This window comes from Bufo gargarizans, chromosome 2 (assembly GCF_014858855.1).
Source record: "Bufo gargarizans isolate SCDJY-AF-19 chromosome 2, ASM1485885v1, whole genome shotgun sequence".
Classification (NCBI taxonomy): Eukaryota; Metazoa; Chordata; class Amphibia; order Anura; family Bufonidae; genus Bufo; species Bufo gargarizans.
Window position 1 is genome coordinate 545,871,502 of NC_058081.1, and position 25,408 is coordinate 545,896,909.

The 25,408-nt window shown below is 43.9% G+C and overlaps 1 pseudogene; it reads right to left on the reverse strand.

The window, feature by feature from the left end:
• Positions 1-1,010: 1,010 nt before the first annotated feature.
• The window catches only part of LOC122926133, a 91,717-nt pseudogene continuing 67,319 nt past the window's right edge, over positions 1,011-25,408 (reverse strand).

Here is a 25,408-nt window from a genome sequence, read left to right on the forward strand (position 1 = left end):
GATCCGTGCGGATCCGTCCAGACTTACAATGTAAGTCAATGGGGACGGATCCGTTTGAAGATGCCACAATATGGCTCAATCTTCAGGCGGATCCGTCCCCCATTGACTTTACATTGAAAGTCTGGACGGATCCGTCCGAGGCTATTTTCACACTTAGCTTTTTTTTTGCTAATATAATGCAGACGGATCCGTTCTGAACGGAGCCTCCGTCTGCATTATTACGATCGGATCCGTTCAGAACGGATCCGATCGAACGCTAGTGTGAAAGTAGCCTAACAAATCAATTTTTCCTGAAACACATGCTCACCTCATCCATTTGATAGTGGAGAAGCTGTTGTGGCCATCTTGATTGGGGAGTATGTACTTAACCACTGATTAACCCCTGAAAGGCTTCAATGTGACTCTTAGATGCCACAATCAGCAGCATCTGAGGAGGTTCAATGACGGGGAATGGCGCGATCGCCGTTTCCGATCATTGCACACGCTACATACAATGGAATGCAATTCGTGACAAAGTGCTTTGTAACCAGTTGAATTTCTTGTAGGAGCTCGGCAAAGCAGCCAAATCAAATTTTAGTGTTCATCACTACTGACAAGAATAAAGTATACCAGCCAAACCAAACTCCTAGCTTGTTCACACTGCATCCAGACTCCCAAGAGCTTCAAAAAGCTTACAGTGTACTGCTGACTCTTCACTATATAAACTCCTGTTACTCCTTGGGGGAGTGTATAGGAGCCCTTAATCTGATAAATAATCAAAATTTCCGCATGGCCAACCTTCCTTTTGTGGACAATTTGGCCAAAAACCCTAGATAGTGTGTTTGTGCGTGTGTAATTATATATATATATATATATATATATATATATATAAATTTTTATTTTTTAGACATAGTTCTCTTTTTCTAAGGGACAACTCTGAATTTATGGACAGTAGGCCACCCTTGGTAAAACAAGTTTAATCAAGCAGGTACCTCTGATTTAAAAAAAAATTATGGCACAACTTGATAACTTTATGATAATTGTTCCCAGGAAAAATTTATATTGACATCTTTCATCTTCTCTTGGTAGACTTTATCGAAGTACTCACTTTGAGCTACTGTAAAATGGTTCTTCCAATCACCAGATATTCCTGCAATGATAAGAACATCTTGAATTATTTGTCTGGTTGTCTACATGGCTATAGAATGCCTTTATAGAGTAATATTGATTTTCTAAATTGCCTTCTCAGGCTCCATTAGAAAGGTGTGTTTCTGTTCTTTCTTATTTCCAAGTATATTTCCAATTTGTTACAATTTGCAGAATGCACTTATAGGACTAAGGCCCCATAAACCTTGGAGTAGCCATAACACATTGCACCGATGTGTTTTGATCAAAATACTGTATTTTGGCTCAAACTTTAACATATCAGAATGAGGGCTTAGTCCATATGCAATGTTTGCATCTATTGTGTTTTATTATGTGTGTGCATTATTTTCTTTGATTTTTTCTTTGAAAAAATGTAGCCTTGCACATCCACATATTCATTTATTATATCCTGCAGATTATTTGTTATCTTTTTCTGTGATTTTTGTTTAGTCTGTAGTATACACTTGAAGAAGTGGCACCTTCAAGTGTGAATGTGCTCCTATTTTATCCTGGGAGTAGCATTCTTGTGCACGTTTTGCCCCACCTATCCCACAGGCGACCTGGAATAGGTGGTACATATAGCTGTGTGTGCTCCTCCTCTCATTGGTTGCTGGATGTACATAGAGGGGACTAGGAGCAGCACACTTTATTTACCTGCTCTCCCAAACAAAGATGCCCAATGGCATAGGAAGGTTTAGAGTAGAACCGGCCTGACTGAGACCACCTTGGCTCTGGTAGGCAGACACAGATGTGTTTTGATCAAAAAAGATTGACTGAGAGTATAAGATTTTATCATATCAGAGTAAACACTTAGTCCATATATAATGTTTGCATCTATTGTGTTATGGCATTGTTTTATAATTCACTATTATAATTTATTATTACTATTATTATATTTTATAATACACATGAGGTGCTACAGACTTCTATCGAGCTTAGGCCCCTTTCACACGGGCAAAATTTCCGCGCAGGTGCGATGCGTAAGGTGAACGCATTGCACCCGCACTGAATCCGGACCCATTTATTTCTATGGGGCTGTGCACATGAGCGGTGATTTTCACGCATCACTTGTGTGTTGCGTGAAAATCGCAGCATGTTCTATTTTGTGCATTTTTCACGCAACGCAGGCCCCATAGAAATGAATGGGGTTGCGTGAAAATCGCAAGCATCCGCAAGCAAGTGCAGATGCGTTGCGATTTTCACGCACGGTTGCTAGGTGACAATCGGGATGGGGACCCGATCATTACTATTTTCCATTATAACATGGTTATAAGGAAAAATAATAGCATTCTGAATACAGAATGCTAAGTAAAATAGGGCTGGAGGGGTTAAAAAATAAAAATAAAAATTTAACTCGCCTTAATCCACTTGTTTGCGCAGCCGGCATCTCTTCTGTCTTGTTCTGTGAGGAATAGGACCTTTGATGACGTCACTACGTTCATCACATGGTCCGTCACATGATCCATCACCCTGGTATGACGGACCATGTGATGAGCGTAGTGAAGTCATCAAAGGTCCTATTCCTCACAGAACAAGACAGAAAAGATGCCGGCTGCGCAAACAAGTGTATTAAGATGAGTTAAATTTTTTAACATTTTTTTTAACCCCTCCAGCCCTATTGTACTATGCATTCTGTATTCAGAATGCTTTAATTTGCCCTTATAACCATGTTATAAGGGAAAATAATACAATCTACACAACCTGGAACCCAAACCTGAACTTTTGTGAAGAAGTTCGGGTCTGGGTACCACATTCAGTTTTTTATCACGTGCGTGCAAAATGCATTGCACTCGCGTGATAAAAACCGAACAATGAGGAACGCAATCGCAGTCAAAACTGACTGCAATTGTGTACCTACTCGCACAGGTTTTCCGCCATGCATCCGAACACGCTCGTGTGAAAGAGGCCTTACTGTACTCGCTATGACTGCATATTATGATGGAAAAAAGTTACGCTATATTCCATCAGCTGTTATTCCCTGTATACAAAATACAGCAACACATGGAGCACCATATAGCAGCATATCTAGTGTCTATTGATACTTCTCTGCAATTCTGAAGCCATAAGTTTTTATTTATTCATTGACATTGCTGTCTGAGGCCTTGTTTTTTGTGGGAAGAAATGTTCATTTTTTTTGCATTCTGGGTTACATATTAATAATGACATCTATAGATGATCGAATTTCTCAAAAATTTCGATTCGGACAGTTCGCAGAATTTTCTGAAAAAAATGTGGTTCCATCCAAATTTATTTGTGGCGAATCTCTTTAAAAACTGCTATTTCCTGGCTGCAGATAGCCTTTATAGCTGGAACTGCTCCTACCCCTCTACCCTGCCACATCAGCCATGGCAGAGGAACGTGAGCACAGAAGGCCCCTCCCGGTTAGATCTGCGAGAGGATGAAGGATGACGCAATAAGCAGCAGCCAACTGACTACATAGGAGGTCTCTATAGTAGTTCAGTTTGTCCTTCCTCTCAGTGGGTATAAAAAAGGCCCCCATTTTGGACCGGTAGCGAGGGTCCAAAAAGGTTGAGAACCAGAAGTCATCCCTCTGCCGAATGGTGACAATTCGTCTGTCACTACGCAAGTGAGCATGCATTGCACCATTTGTGCAAGTGACTCGAAGGGACCCCCTGCCTCCATCTCCACTGCATACTGCCATGATGTGTTCGGTCCTCTGCCTCCTCTTCCTCATCGGTCTGTAGCTCCTCTGGCTGCTCCTGCTCCTCCTCCCCTGTTACCTGTGTATAAAAACCATCCATTTCGCTACACATTGCTTATGCTCCAATGTCCTCCTCCTCTAGTTCAACCCCCACAGGGCTCATGTGGCCGTGAGATCTAGGCGCCACGTCTCCAGTCCCCTGACCAGCCAGATTTACCAGCATCTGTTCCAGGACATGAAGCAGTGGAATGACGTTCATCCCATAGTCCTGGCGACTGACAAATAACGTGGCCTCCTCAAAGGGCCTGAGAAAACGGCAGGTGTCACGCATGAGCTGCCACTGGGTGACATCGAAGATACACAGGGGACTACTCCTGTATGCTTGGATCATCAAGCAATCGTTTATGGCCTTTCTCTGTTCATATAGTCGGTCCAATATACGGAGGGTGGAATTACAATGGGTGGAAACGTCTCATATCAGCCTATGTTGGGGGATGCCATTCTGCTGCTGCAGCTCAAGGAGCAGGGGCGTAGCTAGAAATGCATGGGCCCTATAGCAAAAAAAATGTATGGGCCCCCCCAGCCCCCACATATCTATCAGGCCTCCCCCCACCCCTTCCAGAGCTCCCACCCAAACACCCATCCTAGATCTCCCACCGCCATGAGCAGTTTCACACTTGCAAGTAGTTTCACACTTGCGGCAGGACGGATCCGACAGGCTGTTTAGCCTGTCGGATCCGTCCTGCCGCTATTTCGCCTTGTTGCCACTCCATCCCCATTGACTATAATGGGAACGGGGACGGAGCTCCGATGCAGCGCGGCACTGTGCGGTGAAAGGCTGGCGGCCGAAAAGTACTGCAAGTCCGACTTTTTCGTCCGGTGGCCTCTCCCCGCCAGTGCCGTGCTGCGCCGGAGCTCCACCCCTATCCCCATTATAGTCAATGGGGACGGAGCAGCGGTCCAGCGAAATAGCGACAGGACGGATCTGACAGGCTGAACAACCTGCCGGATCTGTCCTGCCGCAAGTGTAAAAGTACTCTTAGTCTGTCATATAAGGGGGGTTGGAAAGAAACCCCAGAACTAGAGTGTGCCCCCCAAAAGAAGGAAGGGGCGCCCTCCTTATCACTGCTGGCATCTCTTTTTAACTTCAGATCATCAGACTCTCACTTACTAATTACAGCACACACCCCTGTAGTGTCCACCATCAGACAGGGGAGGGAAGAAAAGAAACCCCAGAACTAGAGTGTCAGTGTGACACCCAAGTTGGAGTGGAGACCAGTTGAGGAGGAGGCAGGAGCACTGAGCAGAGAGAAGAGGACCGGTCCAGTACAGCGTAGGCAGGCACAGGCTGGCAGCCGTAGCAGTGCTAGACTGAGACTGTTACACTCTCACTCAGTCAATCTCAGTCAGACACTGCTGAGCTGCTCAGACTGGTTTCCGGCAGTCAGAGAGTGGGAATCTGACTGTCGCCAGTGCGGCCCGGCCCCCTCCACCACCTGAGTCCGCCTCCCTCTGCTGCTTCTCCAACCTGGTGGCTGGCTGGCTCCAGTCCCTCCACTCAGGTACGCCCCCAGTCCGGTCCCCCCCAATGCCTACCTCATCTGTGCTGCTCGCCTGCTCTGACTGCTCCTGATTCCTCCCAAGCCAGGCCCGAGCCGGCCTGGGCCACGGATGGACCGCCCACTAATTGTGCCCGCCCTTGGCCCTCCCCTAGCCTGCCCTGAAGCTCACAATAGATTCCGGAACTTAGGATTCCTGTGCTGGTGCCGGGCCTGCAGCTCTGGTGCCTGGCTCCGCCTCCGTCCCTCAGGTATGCCCCCGTTCCGGCCCCCTCCACCGCCTACCTCATCTGCTGCTTGTGCACCCTGCTCCAGTCCTGACTCCTTCTCCCCAGACAGGCCCGAGCCGCGGACCGCCTGTGCCCCGCCCACTACACTAGTCTAGTGTAGTGGGCGGCGGTTCGCAGCTCGGGCCTGGCTGCCTGTGTGTAGTGTGTGTGTGTGTAAATAAAAAAATAAATAAAAAAAAATCTACAGAAGGCGGCCCGGATCGGCCCCCAGTGGTGTAGGGCCCCATAGCTACTGCTATGGTTGCTATGGCGATCCCTACACCACTGTCAAGGACCGTGTGCTTTGCGGTGTACAAGAGGCTGAAGTGCATGAAAAGTTTCCTGGCCATTTTTAGGATGTCTTGCAGATGGGTGGAAGACTTCAGGAACCGCTTGACAACTAGATTGAGCACGTGTGCAATGCAGGGCACATGGATCAGCTCTCCTTGACGCAGCGCCGATTCCATGTTCTTCCCGTTGTCGGTCACCATGGTTCCGATTTTGAGTTGTCGCAGAGAAAGCTAGGATTTGATTTCTTGATGAAGGACACGGATCAGTTCCCCCCCTGTGTGACTCCGTTCACCCAGGCAAACGAGGTGCAGAACAGCATGACAACGATGTGCTCTGCACATGTGGTATGCTGGAGGGGCACTGTGAATTGTCCCTGCAGCGGAGGCTGAGGACACAGTGGAGCATGAGGAGGCAGAGGCAGACATTGTCGCAGGACCAACGACGTGAAAACGTGGAGGCAGAAGTTGCTTCACCTGGCCAAGTTGCTGCAGATGTACCTGTGCAGGAACCACATTGACTAAGTGGTCCGTAAAGGACATGTATTGCCCCTGACCATAGTTACAGCAACACACGTCGGCACTGCCATGCATTTTGTTAGACACCGACATGCTCAAGGACTGGCCCACCTTCTGTTGTTCATACGTGTGCAGGGCTGGTACTCCTTTTTTGGGAAAGAAATGACGGCTTAGGACTTTCTACCTCGGCTCTGCACAAGCCATCAGTTGTCTCAAAGATCCAGAGTCCACGCATACTTTTGTCTCGGTGATCGATTGCTGACAGAATGACTAACGAAGAGTAGGAGGTGGAGCAGGAGCATCAGGACCAGCAGATGATGGGAAGGACAGACAGTTCCCTTCGGCTGAAATCGGGTGAGCGCCTAAAATCGGGTGCGTGCCACTGGGTGATGCAGCGGTTGCTGCGGCAGTCTGGACCACCACATTAGAGGCACGGTTCTACCAGGCCACTTTATGGTCACGCTGCATATATTGATGCAGGGCTATGGTGCCAACATTGGCACCCTGGCCACGCTTCACCTTCTGCCCACAGATTCTACAAATGGCCTCCTACAGCAGCTTAACAAAAAACTGCTACACCGCCGTGTAGGTGATTTTACCCCGAACACTACGCACTGACTGCTACCACCGCTGCTTCCATGAACCCCTGCACCACTACCTTCCTGGTGGTGCGAAGCTGGTGTTCTACCCAGGCACGCTTGGCTCCCGATCTCCCACTGCTACCACCATGCTGACTCCCGGCCATGTTAGCGACTTGCTGGCTCCGCCACTGCCTCACAGGCAAGCTGCAACCCTCTTCTCCCGATGATGATGAAGCTCCTAATTTACCTGGCTCCCAAGTGCGATCAGCTACATCATCATCGAGTCCTGTCTGCACGTCACTGATGTCCTCCTCATAAATCTCTGATTCAGGAGCCTGACTGCTCGCAACACCAGCTCCCACGGCAGTCTCCTCATCACTACTTGCCCGCCTAGTGGAGGTAGTGGCGGATGTCTCCTCCACATCTTGGCTGGGCAGTAGCTGCTAACTGTCCTCTAATAGCTTGTGCAGTCTGCCAGTCCTTCAGGGGGAGCGAATATGAGGTCACGGGAGTCAGTTAACAGATCGAGGGTTGATCTTGGTACTCACAATTTGTAGGATACCCTGGGCAGGTGTACAGCAGTGATGGAGAGGCTGGCACATGGATCCTCTGGGGGCACTCTCTGTATATAGGGACCAGGCCGGGTGGTAGGTGAGGTGCCCTGGGTGTTGCAGGTTTAGTGTGCCTGTGGCAAGATCCCTTATAGTTCATGATGCCAGTGCCGCTAACAGTTGTAGTGAACCAGAACTCCTTTTTACTGAACAGTTAAACTATGTACAGGCTTCAGTTAGTTCCATATGAAGGGTAATGGTATAAGGCAGGCTTTACATAAATGGCAGGTAGAATCTTAGCAAGATAACTCAGAGGGAATAAACTCACAGATCAGGCTGTACTTTCTGCAGAATCCTCTCTGATTTTCTCCAAGGCCCGGATGCCTAATAGCTGGCTTTATCCTTGGAAGGGAAACCTTCCTCTGGTCTAAATCCACTCGCTGTAAATAACCTTCTGCCTTTCAGCTTTCCACTTGGCTGTGTAGAATTAGCACTGCTCTGTACTTTGCAAGATGCAGGATAACTTCAGGAGGAAACTTCTTCTCCTGGACTAACTTCTGAGCTTCACTTGCTCAGCACTTCAGGCAGGCTAGAATGACCTTCTTAGCCTCCTGGACTAGACTGGACTGACTCTTTCCTGTCTGGGCCTAACTATATATACTAGGGGGTTCCCTAGCTCCCTCTACAGCTTGGGAGGAGAACCTACACCCCTAACAGGCCTGGTACACAGGAGATAATCATGAAAATACACATTACAATGCAATACATAATACCATGACCATGTTCCACAGGAGGTGGAGAACAACATGACCCAATTGACCCTTGAGTTGTGCCCACCTTTACGTAGTGGGACACTACACTTGTCCTCGCTGTATAGTGGACCTGAGCCCACAGCATATAATACTTCTATAGCTGAGGGAACAGAAAAGGACAGAGGCAGGTTGAGGAAAGGTGAGGGCACAGGGCCTGATTCCAGGCCACGCCACCTAAGGGTTGTGTATGACGAATCCACAGACTCTTGGTTGGGGGTGTCTGATGTCACTTGGGATGAGGTGGATGACCTAGTCAACTATTCAAGAACCGCTGGGTTGCTGGTCAAGACACAACCACTAGATGTCACCGGTAGCTCAGGCCTCTCACTGCGATTCCTGCCCCCTTACTCTACTGCGAACTGTGCCTGCGCCAAAAACATTTCAGCCTCTCCCACTTCCCTGTGCAGGGCATGGCACTTCTCTGTCTGACATACTGTTAGATCAAATAAATGAATAAAAAGAAAATTAAAACACCCCAAAAAGTCTGTAATTTTCTCAGTTCACCACACAACAATTAATGAGTCCTTTTTTTCCACTAATACATGCCAAAGAAGGCTTTAGAACATATACGGTAACTGCACCACTGAACGGCAAATAATATATATTTTTTTGCCACTAATACACACCAAAAAGGCCTTTAGAACATATAACTGCACAACTGAACGTCAAATATATGTTTGTGCCGCTAATACACGCCAAAAAAGGGCTGTCATTTTATAATTTCACCATACAATGGCAAATCCTTTTTTTGTGCCACTAATACACCCCAAAAAGGGCTTTAGAACATATTACTGCACCACTGAACGGCAAATAATATATTTATTTTTTTTGCCACTAATACACACCAAAAAAGGCTTTAGAACATATAACTGCACTACTGAACAGCAAATATATATACTGTATATATTTTAATACATGCCAAAAAGGACAGTCATTTTCTTACTTCACCACACAATAAAAAAAAATGATGCCACTAATACACACCATAAAGGACTTTAGAACATATAACTGCATCGCTGAACAGCAAATATATATTTTTTGCCACTAATACACACCAAAAAGGGCTGTAATTTTCTCACTTCCTCACATAACGGCAAATTATTTTTTGTGCCACTAAGGCCTCATGCACACGACTGTTGTATTCATTTGCGTCCGTTCCGTCATTTTTCACAGTTTAGTGGAGGTCCCATTCATTTCTATGGAGCTGTGAAAAAAAACTGATAGTCCTCAGTTTTTTCTCTGCGTCCATGATCCGTGATTCCAGTCCGTCAAAAAAATATAACCTGTCCTATTCTTGTCAGTGGAAAACGGAGGACGGACCCATTCAAGTCAATGGGTCCGTCAAAAAAAACGGATGCACAACTGGTATGTCATCCGTGTCCACTTCCGTGTCCGTTTTTTTTCTACAAGACCTTGGTGCAATAAAATTACACTTTTCATTAACCTTCCTTTTTTTTCCCCTGTCAGACAAAAAAAAAGGAAGACACAAGGAAACACAATTGAAGCAAAATTGGACACGGACCACTGAAGCCAAATCACTGACCGTGAAAAAACACTGTTGTGTGCATGAGGCCTTATACACGCCAAATAGCGCTTTAGAACATATAACTGCGCCGCTAAAAGGCAAATATATATTTTTTGTCACTTATATATGCCAAAAAGGGCTGTAATTATCTCACTTCACCACACAACGGCAAATACTTTTTTTGTGCCACTAATACACTCCACAAAAAGCTTTAGAACATATAACTGCACCACTGAATGGAAAATAGGCCCTTACTTTTTTCTACTTATTTATGCCACAAAAGGCTGTAGAACATATAACTGCACTGCAGAACAGCAAAAAATATATATACACACCAAAAAGGGCTGTAATTTTCTCACTTCACCTCACAATGGCTAATAAGCCCTTTACTTCCCACTAATACAAGGCAAAAAATGCTTTAGAACGTATAACTGCACTGCACAAGGGCACATGCAGTGTCCGACTATGTGTTATATGTGGGCACTTTAAACTTTTGAACTGTCATATTAATGTATTGTGGTATCAAGCTGTAATTCCTATTATAAGGCTGTTTAGTGTCTTTACATCTATTTGCCCCTAGGTGGTGCTGGCATCACTCATATATACAAGTGAAATTCGAAAAATTAGAATATTGTGCAAAGTTCATTTATTTCAGTAATCCAACTTAAAAGGTGAAACTAACATATGAGATAGACTCAGTGGCGACTCTAGGATCAATATATAGGGGGGCACAGAAGATACACAGTCAAAAATGGGGGGGGGGCACTAATAATTTTCCTGTATAATAATGTACCCTGATATCCCTTAGTTATATGACCCCGCCGGGCAGTGGCGTAGCTAGAAATGACTGGGCCCCACAGCAATTTTTTGAATGAGGCACCCCTCCCCCACTAACTTTTTTGCAACTCCTTCCTTTCATGCCGCCCCCATTCCTGTGGCTAGTAAAGATCTCTCTCACAGACCAGGCCCGGCAGATGTTCCATCCTTTTCTTACTCTGTCTGTACTATCTGTATATTTTTTCATAGTGTAATATTGTTGAGGAGGCCCTGACAAAATCTTTTAGTCCTCCTCCTCCTGGATGGGCCCCTTCTAGGTCAGGGCCCCAAAGCAGCCTCTTCCCCTGCAGCTACGCCCCTGGTGCCGGGGTAATATAATTAAGGGGTATCAGGGTACATTGGGTGTAATATAACTGAGGAGGGCTATCAGACATTATAAAGGGGTAATATAGCTTACATTACCCATGTATTACGTCCCTGATAGGATAGCACTCCTCGGTTATGTTACCCCTGTATAATGCACCCTCATACCCCTTAGTTATATTATATAACTAAGGGGTATCAGGGTACATTACACAGGGGTAATATAACTGAGGGGTATCAGGGTACATTATACAAGGGTAATATAACTGAGGAGGGCTATCATGGGACATTATACAGGGGTAATGTAAGCTATATTACCACCGTATAATGCCTGATAGGCCTCCTGAGTTATATTACCCCTGTATAATAATGTACCCTGATACCCCTTAGTTATATGACCCCGCCGGGATCATATAACTAAGGGGTATCCGGGTACATAATTATACAAGGGTAATATAAGTTACTCAGAAGGCCTATCAGGCATTATACGGTGGTAATATAAGTTATATTATCCCCTGTATAATGTACCCTGATTACCCTCAGTTATATAACTGAGGGGTATCAGGGGACATTATGGGTAATATTATAACTAAGGGGTATCAGGGTACATTATACAAGGGTAATATAACAGAGGAGGACTCAGTGCTATCAGGGGACATTATACAGGGGTCCTTAGTTATATTACCCCTGTATAATGTACCCTGATACCCCTAAGTTATAGGGGTATCAGGGTTGAGGAGGGGCTGGGCGCAAGCAGGCAGGCCATGAGGCGAGGTAGTGGGGGTACATACTTTTTTTAAAACTTTTTATTCTTACTTTGTTTTCTCTTAGCTTGCCTAGGGCCGGGGCCGGCCAGGGCAGGGCCAGGCAGAGTTGGGAAGTTGCCACACACAGTCACTGTAGTCCTCCTCTCCTGTCCGACAGTCCGAAGCTGGGGCCTGGGATGGGCAGTGGACAGAGACAGGCTCACTAGCAGCAGATGCAGTAGCCGAAGAAGCAAGCGTTCGCGCGGGCGGGCAGGCACGCAGCTTTACGTGGTGACGTCAACTCGTCTCTGCTGCTGCCGCACTCCCAGTCTGCACCCGCCCTGCACGGTCTGCCTCTGCTGGGTCCGAACGCCGCCCCACCCCCATCTGTCATGTGACTCATGTCTGTGTATCTGATCTCTGTTGTCTGTAGTGTGTACTTGAATCACTTAGTCACTCAATAGTGCGGCCGGCCAGGCACAGCAGCGATTAGAAAATCAGCGGGGTGGGCACCCGGGGGGGGGGGAGGAATGACCCCCCTTGCCCCCCTGTAGCGATGCCACTGTATAGACTCATTACATGCAAAGCGAGATATTTCAAAACTTTATTTGTTACCGCCTAACCACACCCGGGCCTGTCTGCTCCCCAGCCTGTGCACCCCACGCTATCTTGCTTACCAGCAAATAAAGCATCCATGAAGCATCGACCCTGGTGAGTGTCGCGTGTCTATTATCTACATTCCTTGCTTTGTACTACTTTCACCACGCTGAGCACCACAGCATCTGGGTCCCCCGATACAGCCGCAAGTTCAGGAGTTCCGGATTGCAGGAGGTGGGAGTGTCATCTATACAGGAGCAGTGCCGCTGTATTTCCTTACTTACCTCCTCACCATTCATTCTTTATTTGTTATAATTTGGATGATTATGGCTTACAGTTTATGAAACCCCAAAGTCACAATTTTGAGGTACCCTTTGCTCATGGGATATGGATTAGTTAGCTGCAATAATCCAATTCCTTTTAATTTGCATTACTGAAATAAATGGACTTTTGCATAATATTCAAATTTTTCGAGTTTCACCTGTATATCCTGGGGTTTGCTAATAAAAAGTTAGTGAAGAAGGGGAAAGGTTGAAAGTGAGGAGAGGAGGGTAATGGAGGAGGTGAACAAGAGCATTCCACAATGTAGCAGTCATCTTATCCCCTTGGCTTTGGCCAGGCCAAGGGAGTACAGAGACCAAGAACAGTATTGCAGCAGAACAGCACAGACCAGTGAGTCTATGTCTGAATATAGAGAAAGTCTAGTGGAGATTAGAGCTAAAACTATCCAATGGATTTCACAAGCAACAGTGACTCGGAGGAACTTAAAGGTACCTGGACACAACCGGATGATTAGTGCACAGAATTCTCCTTTATCACATGCCTCTATGGACATAGTGGACCTGAACCTTTTCATAGGAGCATCCTGCATAAATAACGTAGAAGAGAGTTTGCCTGCCACGAGGGAGAACGCCCTTTTTGGATTGCTCAACAAAGTAAGAAGTTTATTATATTCAGTACCTGAGTACTAGAATGTGGACTTAGAATAGAAAGCTATAGAAGGAAGGAAAACTCATCAACTTACAATTGTCAAGCCTGGTATAAGGAAAACAGCTGAACCACTATTTGGATTTATTGCTTTGCCATATACGTGCACTGTACTGACTAAATGAAGACAAGTGATTTAGTAAAAGTTCTGTTGTTTACTACAATTGACTCCTTATCCTTTCTACCAACTTCTATTGCACCTAACAGCGCTGGCGTCACGAACACAGGGGTCCAGCCACCAAACACCTTAAGCATACCCATTACATCAAGGGCACCTCAACTTCCATCTGGCTGGTGTTCCCTGCAATAGAGAGTGCCCCGGAGGATTTAGTGCCCAGCCCAGGGAGGCTCTGCTAACCGTGAGTACCAAAAACTACTACTACCCTCATCGGTCCACCGTAGCCTCACGTGTTGCCCCTCCGGACCTGGTCGCTGCACAAATAACACGTAGAAATTTTTTCTTGTAATAAACCCTGTTAATGCCTGTATCAAACAGCACTTGCACCCCAATAACAAGAACGGTTTGCTGGAGTTACAGAGCTGTATAACGGCTATTTGGATCCCCAGTCAGTGCACCAAGGTGTAATAGGATTGTTCCTATTACCCAGGCTGTAACCTCCCCTACTGAACGCTGTTCTGCTTCAATACTGTGGAATGATTCCTCCGTATCCTTTCCCTGAACTTCTATATAGCAAAATAAAAGTTTTAAAGTATTTTCTACCACTGTCCCTAGCGCCTGCTAACGTCTCTCCCTGCACTAAGTACACTGGAAAATGGCTGAATCCAAGATGGCTGAAGCTATTTATAGGGCTATAATTTACAGTGCTGGCTGGCAGATGATTGGCTGCATACATGGCATTGTGGGTGATCCCTCGTTACCAGAGTTCCTTGCTCCATGTCCTAACACGTGCAGCAGCTATTTTAGGAAAAAATGCACTTTATTGCCATGAAGTGTGAGGAAATTCGGATTCGGTGCGTCAACTTCGATTCGCACATCTTTAATGGCGTCATTTATGTAATTTTTTTGCTGCAGAAACATAGAAAGGGTGACATTTGGCTTTTTTTAATGTTTCACAATATGCAACTGTCATGCTCCACTCTGACCATGTGCGGAGGTCAGCCAGGATAGCAGCACGAGTTTAGTGATTGCTTTGGAGCCGTGCTGGATCCGCCTCTCTCAGGTGCACTGGGTGGGGTCTTTAGGTTAAATAGCACACTGCCCAGTGCCCTGAGCGGATTATACTGTTCATTCTGTCTGGGAAGTTTGGAGAGAAGGTTGGCTGTCTGTTCCTGCTCTCAGAGATAAGTGTCATTGCTTGTTCGGTTGTTTGTGTCTTCTTGTCCATCCAGGTTCTGTGCGAGCAGACTGCTCCTATCTCCCCACTTCACCATCTTAGGGAGTTCAGGGTTTTTGTTAGCCCAGGCTGGAGGACACTAGTACACCTACCTTCAAGGTCAACTGTGGGCTGAGCAGTGCAGGGAAAGAGGTCAGGGATAAGCTAGGAGGTGACCCTTCCCCTGTCTCTCGTCCAGAGCCTGGTTGGTGTGTTATCTTTGATACTAAGTGTACGTCCGCCGTGACAGCAACTTGATAAATCTTAGTGATGAGCGTGAATATTCGAACTGCGAATTTTTTTCTCGAATATCGCGATTTCGAGATTTTGCGAATATTTAGAATATAGTGCTATATATTCGCGAAATTGAATATATATATTTTTTTTATGCTCCAGTCAGTGCCCGTTGCCGCTTCTGCCGACTTCCGTGCTCATGGAGCGTCCCCATCACCATGGGAACGTCTCCATATACTAGAATGTACTGTCGGATTTGAGAATTACGTTGAAATCGCAATTCGATTATTTCAAGTTATAATAATTGAATTGCGATTTCAACTTAACACTGCTATATTCTATATTCGTTAATTCTAGCCTAATATGGAATATAGCAGTGCTAAGTTGAAATCGCAATTCGATTATTATAACTTGAAATAATCGAATTGCGATTTCAACGTAATTCTCAAATCCGACAGTACATTCTAGTATATGGAGACGTTCCCATGGTGATGGGGACGCTCCATGAGCATGGAATATAGCATTGCTAAGTTGAAATCGCCATGCGATTACTTCGAGTTATATTAATCGCATTGCGATTTCACCTTGGACCTGGTTTACTATGGTTGGCTTCAATGGCTTGGTAGAATTAGCGAATATGACGAATGTATTCGTCATATTCCACAAAACGAATATACGAATGTATTCGTCATATTCCACAAAACGAAGATATTCTCCATCTTCGTTTTAGCTACCTATTCATCAACTTCGCGAATTCTAGCAATCATATAGGAAAGTTGACTATAGAGACAGCTAAGTTTAATTCGCTATGCGATTATAATACTTAGCTTTTTTTTTATAAATAGAATAATTATAATAATTATGAGGTATTATAATTATTCTATTTATTTAAAAAAAAAAGCGAAGTAATATAATCGCATAGCGAATTAAACTTAGCTGTCTCTATAGTCAACTTTCCTATATGATTGCTAGAATTCACGAAGTTGATGAATAGGTAGCTAAAACGAAGATGGAGAATATCTTCGTTTTGTGGAATATGACGAATACATTCGTATATTCGTTTTGTGGAATATGACGAATACATTCGTCATATTCGCTAATTCTACCAAGCCATTGAAGTCAACCATAGTAAACCAGGTCCAAGTTGAAATCGCAATGCGATTAATATAACTCGAAGTAATTGCATTGCGATTTCAACTTAGCACTGCTATATTCCATATTAGGCTAGAATTAACGAATATGGAATATAGCAGTGCTTAAGTTGAAATCGCAATTCGATTATTATAACTTGAATTAATCGAATTGCGATTTCAACTTAGTACTGCTATATTCCATATTCGTTAATTCTAGCCTAATATGGAATATAGCAGTGCTAAGTTGAAATCGCAATGCGATTAATATAACTTGAAGTAATCGCATGGCGATTTCAACTTAGCACTGCTATATTCCATATTAGGCTAGAATTAACGAATATGGAATATAGCAGCAACCATAGTAAAACAGGTCCAAGTTGAAATCGCAATTCGATTAATTCAAGTTATAATAATCGAATTGCGATTTCAACTGTTTACGTATATTCTTAATATTGCTATAACTTCGTCTTTTAGAATATTCGTAATATTGCTATAACTTCGTCTTTTAGAATATGACGAATATTCTAAAAGACGAAGTTAGAGCAATATTATGAAATTTCGTAAAATACACATATAGACTGTAATTTAGCTAATATACTGCTATAGTAATTTTTTTAACAGTGTACATATTTTACAAAACTTAAAGGGGTTCTGCACTTTCAATTAACTGATGATCTATCCTCTGGATAGATCATCAGCTTCTGATCGGCGACACCCAGGACCCCCGCCGACACCCAGGACCCCCGCCGATCAGCTGTTTGAGAAGGCAGCGGCGCTCCAGCAGCGCCGCGGCCTTCTCACTGTTTACCGCCGGGCCGCCCGCCCACTGACGTCACGACTTGTATCAACTAGAGTGGGCGCGGCTAAGCTCCATTCAAGTGAACAGAGCTTAGCCGCGCCCACTCTAGTTGATACAAGTCGTGATGTCCGTGGGCGGGCGGCCCGGCGGTAAACAGTGAGAAGGCCGCGGCGCTGCTGGAGCGCCGCTGCTTTCTCAAACAGCTGATCGGTGGGGGTCCTGGGTGTCGGACCCCCGCCGATCAGAAGCTGATGATCTATCCAGAGGATAGATCATCAGTTAATTGAAAGTGCAGAACCCCTTTAAGTTCAGAAGAGGCAAAAAAAAATTGAGAAAAAAATGATTATAGCACTATATTAGCTAAATTACAATCTATATGTGTATTTTACGAAATTTCGTAATATTGCTCTAACTGCGTCTTTTAGAATATTCGTCATATTCTAAAAGACGAAGTTAGAGCAATATTACAAATTTTCGTAAAATACCGTTGCCTTATACTATTAAAAGAAAAAAATCGCAATACGCAATTAATTAAATCGCATATTATTCGCGATAATTGGAAAAATTACGAATATTCGATTTCGACGAATATATTAAGAATATTCAATCGAATATTCGCGAAATATCGCGAAATCGAATATGGCACCTCCTGCTCATCACTAATAAATCTGTCCGATTATTATGGTCGTGAATATTTAATATGTGTATTTTTTTATATTTGTATTTACTGTGTGCACAATAAATGAATTTTATGCTAAATAATGACATTTTTTATTTCCTTTTCATTAAACTGAAAAATAAAGAAAGAGTCCAGCTTCTCCAAAAAAGTATTTATTTTCTTAGTGCAGGTTAAAATCCAATATCCAATTTATGGTCTTCAACCAAGATGGCCTGAAATTCGGATCGAAGTCCGTCTTGGATACTTCAATTCTCTCAACCCTACTCACTACACAAGTCATGCAGACACTGTTTAGCAGCAGATTCTAATTGGGGTAGACTCCAGCACATAGTAGGTGAAATGTTATTATTATTAATTGGTAGAATCTGTGATTTATTTTTGCTTTGTCCTTCTGATAAGGCTACCTTCACACTAGCGTTTTAGTTTTCCGGTATTGAGATCCGTCATAGAAGCTCAATACCGAAAAAAAAAACGCTTCAGTTTTGTCCCCCCCGAATTCATTGTCAATAGGGACAAAACTGAACTGAACAGAACGGAATGCTCCAAAATGCATTCTGTTCCGTTTAGTGGTGTTCCTATATCGGAGAGCAAACCGCAAAATGTTGTAGTTTGCTTTCTGTCCTGGGAGAGCAAGACGGATCCGGCATGACCCCCAATGCAAGTCAATGGGGACGGATCCGTTTTCTCTGTCACAATCTGCCACAATAGAAAACGGATCCGTCTTCCATTGACTTTCAATGAAGTTCATGACGGATCCGTCTTGGCTATGTTAAAGATAATACAACCGGATCCGTTCATAACAGATGCAGATGGTTGTATTATCAGTAACAAAAGCGTTTTTGCTGAACCCTGCCAGATCCAGAAAGTAGCCTAAGAGATCCATCTGATTTTACAATATTTCATTATGTATATAATGGACTGAAATTTTCCTAAACCTTACTGTATATTAGCAAGTTTCAAACTCTAGCCTAGAAGTATGAACTTTTTTGAAATTTCTCCACTTTACTTTCTTCTTTCATAATTTATATACACAGATTATTTTCTAAACTAGTTTCCTCTAAAAGAAAGAAAAGTACTTCACACCAACCAAACCAGAGACTCCTCCAAAAGAAAGAGACATCCATCTGTAAACAGTGTTAGGCCCATGGCTGACATGACTACCCATCTGTCTAACCACATAGATTCCATGATTGCGATTGACCATGGTACCTAAGGGATCAGCATTGTCTCCTATCACAGCAATAGTATAGGAGTCTTGCTGTACAGCTGGATTGTGGATAGTGTAGACTAATCTCCAAATCCTACGCTGACCACACAGTAACTGTACGCTGAGATGCAATAAATCACTCACACACTAGACATAGTTATGTCATACTGCAGAAAGGCATTAATGCAGTGGTGTAACAACTGCAGTGACAGAGGATGCAATCGCTCACATCCCCAGGCACGTGGCAGTTTCAGGATGCTCTCTGATCAGCTATTTACTCTGGTAAGCAACAGTCTGCTTTAGGATGAGACGTGGGAAGATTGGAAGGATACTTGAAAACGAATGAGACAAAAGTCTCTGTGCATTAAACTCTACTGACAGATCTTGTGGCTGGAAGAAGTCTTTATGGAGGTCTGGGCCAGATGGGGAATAAAAAGGAAAGTGACATCAGAGACATCATCTACTATAATCTACCCTGCAAAACACCTATGTAAGGCCTCATGCACACGTCCGTTGTTTTGCTCCGCATCCGATCCGCTGTTTTGGCAGCTCTGATGCGGACCCATTCACTTCAATGGGGCCGCAAAAGATGCGGACAGCACTCCGTGTGCTGTCCGCATCTGTTGCTCCGTTCCGTGGCCCCGCTAAAAAAATATAACATGTCCTATACTTGTCCGCGCTTTGCGGACAAGAATAGGCATTTATATTAAAAGCTGTCCATGCCATTCTGCAGATTGCAGAATGCGCACGAACGCCATCCGTGTTTTGCAGATCCGCGATTTGCGGACTACAAAACACACCATGGTCCGCAAGGCCTAAAACTGGTATTTACAACTGCACAATCAGTGTAAACTCTTAAGTTTGGTCTTGAGTTTTCCCGGGGGGATAGAGGGGAAACCTATATGACTATAGACCTCAGCAACAACACTGTGTCTTGCACAAGCATTGTCAGGGAATAAAAAATTTGAGATGCTATTCCTAATCATATCTACACTAAAATCTCCTTACTAAACAATATTTTGACAGCGATGCGATGGGAAAATGCAATGTACCTTTACGCATGAATGATCCTTTTGATTGGTCTATTACATCAGTTGACATTTGACTCCAATTTGACATTGTGTTTTCCTTCATGGATTTGAAGGTTGCATTTTCAGCAACTGAACTAGGTCAATCTGGGCATCGTCTAACTCCTGCCCCAAGAATTTACAGATTCTCACCACACTGCCACGGAGATCCTGAAATAAATCATATTTATGTACAGACATATATAATGTATAACGCACATCAATGTACTAATTTTTTAGACAAGTAATGAGAAAGCTTCCTCATCATTAGAAATTATTAAATATACTCTATTTAACCTGTAAAACTGTACTAAAATAAATCCTAAGACTGCTGCAGTTAATAGAGGTGAATGCAGTTTTTTTTTAACCTTATACATATGCAGTAGAAAAAATTCTGTGCAGAATGAAAACCCACAGCATGCTGAAATTATTGCCGCAGATTAAAAATGGAAAAACTGCTGATTAGTCCCATTAAATACCAATGAGGCTAATCCATGTTTGGATCCGTTGGCAGATCTATGTCAGAAATCCAATATCTAGCCCTAGTTTCTACCAGAAACCTTCTCTGTACTAATGAGGAGAAACAACTCCAAAACAGTTCTCTCTACAGATGGATGTTGCTGTTAGTGTTGAGCGAAGCGCGCTTCAGATGCTTCATCCGAAGTCACTTCAATTAAAACTTCTGAATAATTCTACACGGAGATCCGCCTCCGTATAGTATTAGAATGTATGGGCCCGAAGTAAGTTATCCGCAAAGTTGCATGTGACTTCATTAAAGAACTTCGGTGGAAAACCACTGTAAAACTTGAAACCGAGGTACTAGTTGGAACAGAAGCCAAGTTCGGTTTCAAGTTTTAATGTGTTTTTCCACTTTAATAATCAACTGCTGAAGTTATTCAACAAAGTCACTTGCGACTTCACGTATAACTTACTTCAGGTCATTGGAGCCCATGCATTCTAATACTGTACGGAGATGGCTCTCCATGCAGTATTATTCCAAAGTTTTGAATGAAGTTACTTCGGATGAAGCATCCGAAGCGTGCTTCGCTCAACACTAGTCGCTGTTTTTACTTGTTAATGCATAACTGTCACAACGCTATGCTGATCTGTACAAGGCTAATGTATATGGGGACAGGTCCACATGAACCGGGACAATCACATAAACCATGCAGCAAAAAGAATGGGACTTATGCAAGCACTGCCCTAAAGTGGGCATTTGGGGGCTTTTTGGGGTGTTGCCAGATAGACAGAAGGACAGGTCTTAAAGGGGTTCCATATTGATTCTACGATTGTATTGGGAGGCCATCCTTCCTCTGATGAGAGACTACAACTAGTATTCTGTGTTACCTCTATGAGAACCTGTACTATTTTCATTAGGAAACTTCAAGCCCTGTGAGTGTAATTGGCTCTGCAGCCAAAAAGCCTTGTACTTATTCTACTTGAAACCATCAAGCGTTGTGGTTCCTGTTGGATTAAAATTGTTAGGCTAGTTTTACAGTAGTGTTTACAGATGCAGATACTGCCAGAATGCCATCCAGCCCCAATAACTATAATAGGGTCCAGTCGAGGTCCAGCTGCAACCGGGCAAATATGCTGAGAATCAGCCAGACAAATACCGCAGCATGCAGCGTTTTTTGTTTGGACGATTCCTGGGATTCTGTGCCGAACAGCCTGCTGGAAAGTTGTGCCACTAGTGTCAAACTAGCAGTTCATTGCCCTGTGTCTGCCTCTTTATTGGTGCATTCTCAGATGAGATCCTGTACCTGGTTCTAGGCCCCATACACAGAGCTGAACCTCTTGCATACTGGCACTGCATGGTGTCCTATACAGTCGTATTATTATTACCTGTATAAGCTCCTCATATGTAATAAAGAAGAATCTGCTGTCATCTTTCATCTGCATCCAGCTTTTTACATGATCAAACCAAGATCCATACGGAGCTGAAAGACAACAAAGGTTAAGCCTTTTTAGCATTTTTTTTCCAAACTATATTGTTATTGAACTAAATATGTAAAATGCCTGTATGATACTGGCTACAAAAGAGTCAATTTCTGGAGAAAAGGAAATAAACCCTTGGGGTCCTTCTGGGCCATGTGGATACAGCTATGAGAGTTTGTTTCTAGTGTTGAGGGAACTTGTGTTTTCAAGTTTGCTGTACAAGGTTTGGGTTATCTAAGAATTCCATTATGGACCATGGTAGCGGAATCCATAATGGAATTCTTAGATAACCCGAACCTTGCACACCAAACTTGAAAACACAAGTTTGTTTATCCCTATTTATCTCTTAAACAAGAAGAGTGAGACTTGACACCTAACATTGGTTGGCACAGGCTTGAATAAATAGTCAGATGGGGTTATCCTAACAGGTATTATACGACAATGAACAAATTCAAATTCATGGTACTTGTCGTCTTATTAGCTAACTGTCTAGTTAAAAAGCAGGAATTTGTCTAATGAACGGCTAGACCACTCTGACCCAGAACCTGGAAATCGAAAAATATGTTAAAACATATGGTTGGTGTCAGGTCTGATATCCTGTTGTGTGTTCATTGTTCCTCCTGCCCTCAAGTAAGCAAAAGGCAATAAGAATTTGCAGTGTCCCACTCAGTGGTAATGGGGCCCTGTATGTTTAAGGGTATTAGCAGAATGTCATTCTCTGCTGTGTATATTGCTATAATTCCTATAACAGGCTGGTAAACCACCACTTCGCATCAGTCACCGCTAGGTGGTGCTAAAGATATATGTAGAACAGATTTTTGCCACTGCCTGTTCCTTTTGAGGGCCCAAGCAACTGTCTGTTAACAATAGTGTAAAGTAACTGAATCATTAGTGTAATGAGTCTAATGCAACAGGCCAGAGTTGCCACTGTCATCCAGTGGTCGTGTACTGGAATGGTTGACTCGCTCTTCAACATCATCTCAGGTGACAACAGATACACACAGTCAGGAATCGGTGGGTTCCTCTGACACCACACTTAGTTGGCATGGCTCAGAAACAATCTCTGTGCCCTCACATGTCCTGAAACTGCCTCTCTCTTTTTCTACTCCTTCTGATCGGGAATAATGCAGGATGCATTCTGCTCCACTTTTCAGCGAGGATAGGCTTAGTGACAACAGTCAGAAGCTACAGGCCAGCAAAGACTTGGAGGAGAGGCCCGCTGCATCCTCCCTTAGGTGTACAACTAGCAATTATGACAGTTGGGTGGGAGCATGTGTTTTGCGAGCGGTCAGGGGCGTGGCCATGAGACTGGTGAGGGTGACATAAGTATCGAGTAGACAGTAGTGGATGATCATGTAGCCGATCGCACTTGGCAGCCAGGTGAAGAGGGAGCATCATCATCAGAGGGTGAGGGTGGCAGAATGTTGGTGAGATAGCATCAGGGTGGCAGCGTTCCGATGAGCCAGCATGGTGGAAGCAGTGGGAGATCTGGAGCCAAACGTGCCCGAGGTAGAATGTCTGCTACTCTGGCCAGCAATTGAACACCAAGGTGATTGCAATGAGACAATAGTATGCGTGCACTGTATGTGCACCTGGCCAAGTCCCCCCATTTCCATATCGTGGACTCATGGAAGTTTGGAACATTGATGGCTTGTGCCCACCCAAAGTGGCGAGTCCCAAGTCATCATTTCTTTTCTAAAAAAGCTGTACCAGTCCTGCACAAATATGTTGAGCAGAAGGTGGGCCAGTCCTTGAGCCTGTCGGCATCTGGTACAGTTCATGCCAGCGCTGACATGTGGAACTGTAACTATGGTCAAGAACAATATATGTCCTTTATAGTGTTGATCACGAATATTCGAATTGCTAATTTTTATCGCGAATATTTGCACTTCGAGAATTCGCCAATATTTAGAATATAGTGATATATTTGTAATTTTTAATATTTGAGATTTTTTTTAAACAGTACACATGATCCCTTCCTTCTTCTAGCTTGTGGGACAATGAGAAGGCTGCAATATCTTTGATTTTAGGAGTAGTGTTGATTGCGAATTTTCGTAATGCAAATTTTCTGGAGATCACAAATTCTCGAATATATGGCGAATATTCACCTAAATATTCGCGAAATATCGCAAATTCGAATTTTGCCCCTGCTGCTTATCACTAGTCCTTTACAGCCTACTGGGTAAATGTGGTTCCAGCCCAGGGACACCAGCAACTTAGCCAGGTGAAGGCAATGCGGCCTCTGTGTTGTAATGGTGGGATTTTTGTGCCAATGTCCTCCTCATCCTCCACCTTGTTCACAGATTACACTGTAGGCACAGTTCAGAGTGGTCCTCCAGCATGCCACCTATGCAAAGCACACTCGTGCACAGATGGGGTGAACAGCAGGGCAGGAAGACATGAGGCTCTGTGCCCGCCGCGGTATTCAACTGTATAGCCATCTTGATAATGGTAATTCAGGAGGGCATCTGTGGTACCCAACTAAGTAGATAAGTACATGATGCTCCCAATAATGTTGATAGCATCCGATTGTTACAAACCCGGCAGTATCTAGCTGCACCCCTGGGCATTGGCCCACCAGGAAATTTCCCTGTAGGGACTATGGCCGGTCCGCCCTTGACCGCGTCATATATTGGACGTATATTCTGGCAGAGACAGGGATGTCAAAGACTGAAGAATTCCCTTCGTAGTGTATGCTTCCATGGGGGGGGGGGGGGTGAAATAAACTGCCATATTTTAGGATTTTTTATGTGGATATTCAAATGAAAAGTAAAAAACACGTGTTTTTAATAAAAATCTATTTTAAATAATGTCTTTTTTATTTTATACTGCTTTAAGAAAATATCTCACCTTCTCCCTGTATAAAGTCTTCAATGAAATTCTGGAAATTTTCAGTAGGTTCAAAGATTTTGAGAATCTTGGTAAAATGGAACAAAGATACAATGATGTCTCTTGGATTTCGCATAGTGTAAATAATCTGAAAAAACAAACAACAAAAAACTGAGGGGGGATTTATTAAAACTGGTATAAAGGAAAACTGGCTTAGTTGCCCATAGCAACCAATCAGATTCCACCTTTCATTACTCATTCATTACAGCTCCTTTGGAAAATGAAAGATGGAATCTGATTGGTTGCTATGAGCAACTAAGCCAGTTTTCCTTTACATCAGTTTTCATAAATCTCCCCCATAGTGCATTGCACACCACAAGAGAGTCTTTTTATTTATTTATAACAAATTAACTTTCATTTTAATATGCAAATACATTTACATTAAAGGGGTTGTCCCAGCATCTGGATCCGAATACTTTTGTATTTGCATGTAATTAAAAATGTATTATAGATACTGAGGTATTCAAAGCAATCTGTATAGCACCACCTGCTGTTTGATGTTCTAATTTCTCTGTCCTGCTCACTGAGATGGAAGCACATGCTCAGTTACATCCTTCAACTGCCAACAGCTGCAGCAGAAAGGTCTCATCCCCTGAGAAAGCAAACTCCCCTGTGCAGACAGCTTGACATTAAGGGCTGTTTCACACGAGCGAGTCCATTGCGGGAATCACGCTCCGTGTGTGAGTGTGATCCTCTGCTCTGGACTTGCAGGAGCGCACGGAATTATCATGATTTATAATGCTATGTGCCTCTGCTTGACCTTATTTC